Source organism: Cibotium barometz, chromosome 49 (genome assembly GCF_041138505.1).
Source record: "Cibotium barometz isolate CiBa-2024 chromosome 49, ASM4113850v1, whole genome shotgun sequence".
NCBI classification, from domain to species: domain Eukaryota; kingdom Viridiplantae; phylum Streptophyta; class Polypodiopsida; order Cyatheales; family Cibotiaceae; genus Cibotium; species Cibotium barometz.
This window is the reverse complement of record NC_141094.1, coordinates 43298412-43301264: the sequence shown is the minus strand read 5'-3', so window position 1 is coordinate 43301264 and position 2853 is coordinate 43298412. Positions and strand designations below refer to the sequence as shown.

The 2853-nt window shown below is 54.2% G+C and overlaps 1 pseudogene; it reads left to right on the top strand.

Moving 5' to 3' along the window:
* The first annotated feature begins 713 nt into the window (after nucleotides 1-713).
* LOC147610607 (uncharacterized) lies at nucleotides 714-1342 on the top strand (annotated as a pseudogene).
* Nucleotides 1343-2853: the final 1511 nt, after the last annotated feature.

The following is a 2853-nucleotide window of genomic DNA, read 5'->3' as shown; positions in this document are numbered from 1 at the left end:
GCGGGGAGGAGGCACTTGATTCAGCGGCAGCCTTCTCGTTCCCTCTATGTGGACCTTGCGACCGAGAGTGGACTCTAGAGCTCGCTCTTAGCACTTTGAAGACTTAGGCAGTTGAGTTTTCTCATCATGTGAGTGATCTGGAGGTGACAGATGTGATAGGCCGGCTCTGGGAGTTGGCTCACTTTTTCTTGGATCCCGAGAGTGTGGATGCCTCAGGGATTCGTCATTTGGTCGTGCGTATAGTGGCAGACGTAGCATGTGACCTTGGATACGTATGTATACACGAGGTTGCTCTGTCAAAGCGGGAGGCAGTCGCCATGGGCCACAGCCCCACTGGCACCTGATCCATGATTCTTGCAGTACACCGGGTGGGCAGATTCGCAGCCACTCGGATGGGGACTACTCTCCATCCAAGCCGCTTGCGAAGGCCCGTCTCGTACGGCTGAGACAGCATCCACCTCAGCAGGTCATCCATGAGGATCATCTCATGGAATGTTCAGGGCCTAGGCGGAGCACATTATATACGCTATCATGGTTGCTTCAGGTAGGAGCTTCAGAGATGCCTGGTTGGTGGCGGCATTGATATTTTGATGATGCAGAAGCACCACTTGGGTGGGAGCAGGATCCGGAGATATGGTTCGGTGATGCCTGGTAGATGGGATACCTTTTGGTCTGCAGGGTTTGGTCCTTTGGGTGGACAGGGAGGAGTATGCATGGTCATTGCAGATGTATGGCGGCGGCAGGCCATTGTGGATCGAGGGATCATTATGCCTCTGGTAGAGCACAGTATGTCATTCTGAGGATGCATGATGAGCTATTGGGTGTGCTCAACGTCTATGCGCCTAATCACGCTAGTGCTAGAGTAGAGTTCTGGACTCAGGTTACGGATGCATTGCCAGAGGCCACACATTGGTGTGTCGGGGGAGACTTCAACATGCTTGAGGACCCGGCCGATAGGGTGGGAGGCAGTCATGTTACAGTGCACGGCACGGAGCTTGCACCTTGGGACCGGTTTTGCATGTCACTGAGGATCACTGATGCATGGCAACATGGGGCCTTCTCCCGCTCTCAAGACAGCCTTAGTTTCTCTCGGTCGGATCGCCGGTAGGGAGGGGCTAATCTATCACGAATTGATCGCTTTTATATGGGTGACTGGTTAGGGGAGCGAGGGGGCTCCGTCGGCATTCTTGCTGGCACCTCATTTTCAGATCATGCGCCAGTTATCCTGACATTGGAGGAGGGGACACGGGAGCCCAGCTTGCACTTGTTGAGGATCCCAGAGAGGGTACTTACAGATCCCAGTCTCGCTGAGGACATTGAGAGGATCTGGCATGATAGTTAGTGCTCTGACCAGGATGCAGCAGGCCAGTGCACCCAGGGACTCATTGAGCTTAGCTCTTTTTTGCACGCTGCAGCTTTGACACAGCTGGGAGAGATTCGCGAGCGGGAGCATCGACGGCTGAGACGCAGTCTTGCTTCGCTACAGCACCTTCACGAGCAGCAGCCTGGATGTGAGTGGTTGGCGTCACAGCTGAGCCAGGCACGCCAGGAGGTTAGAGAGGCAGAGGAGCAGAGACATGAGTTTTACTATCGTCGTCAGGCCTCTTAGTGGACGCAGCTTGGTGATAGAGTGACTGGGGAGTTTTTTGAGATCACTGGACCCCGTCATGCTCGGGCAGGAGTCCGTCAACTGGGTAGACCGGATGGATCAATAACTACTGAGCCCGGGGAGATCAGAGCCATTGCCACCCACTGCATTTTATAGAGACCTGCTTTCAACGGAGCCAGCCCCCACTGAGGACAGAGATGCTTGCAGACAGACTCTGTGGGCCCATGTGCAGAGGAGGGTCACAGATCGTATGCGTACAGTTCTTGGTGCACCTCTTTCAGAGATTGAGCTTGCCGAGGCCTTGAGGGTCCTACCGCGACATAGTTGCCCAGGGGAGGACAGACTGACGCCGGCCTTTTTTATGCGCTATTGGGACCTTTTGGGGCCAGGCCTCCGTCGCGGCAGGGGCTTTCAGTATGTTTTGGACACTGGGGTGATGCCACAGAGCTTTTCAGAGGGCTTGATCTTTCTTATCCCCAAGGGGGAGGGAGTATCAGATGATATTCGGCATTGGAGGCCTATTACGATTCTCAACACTGTCTACAAGGTCTTGGCAAAGGCCTTGAGTTTGAGGATCCAGCCCTTTTTGGGGGAGTTGATTCATGCCACCTAGATAGGATTCGTCAAGGAGCGCAGTATCCTTGACAACATCTTTACTTTCTGGGAGGCGACGGCCCGAGCCAGATTTCTTGGCGGCGAGGACTTGGTCGTGATGCTTCTCGATTTTGAGAAGGCATACGATAGAGTTGATTGGGGTTTCTTAGAGGGCACTATGCTTCGCCTGGGCTTTGAGCCAGGATGGATCAGAGGGGTTGCGGCTCTATACTCCATAGCTCGTAGCCAGGTGTTGATTGTAGGAGGACGGGGGCCGAGTTTTGAGCTAACCAGATCAGTCTGACAGGGGTGTCCCCTCGCCCCTTTTCTTTTTCTCTTCTTTGCGGAGGCTATGAGCATGTATTTGATGGCAGAGGAGGTTGGTTTGAGAGGACTCCAGCTCCCAGTCCGGGGGGAGGACCTGCTTGATGCGGAGTTTGCAGACGACACAGGCTTATTTTTGCATGGCCAAGAGACCAATCTCCTTCGGGCAAAGCAGTCGCTCCAGGTTTTTAGTGCAACCGGGAGCATTGATCAATTAGTGTAAGACAGTGGCCTTTTGGATCAGTAGTTCTCCCACTTCGGCATGGAGCCCGGACCCCGGTTTTAGATGGATTCCTCCTGGCACAGTAGTGCGGTATTCGGGATGC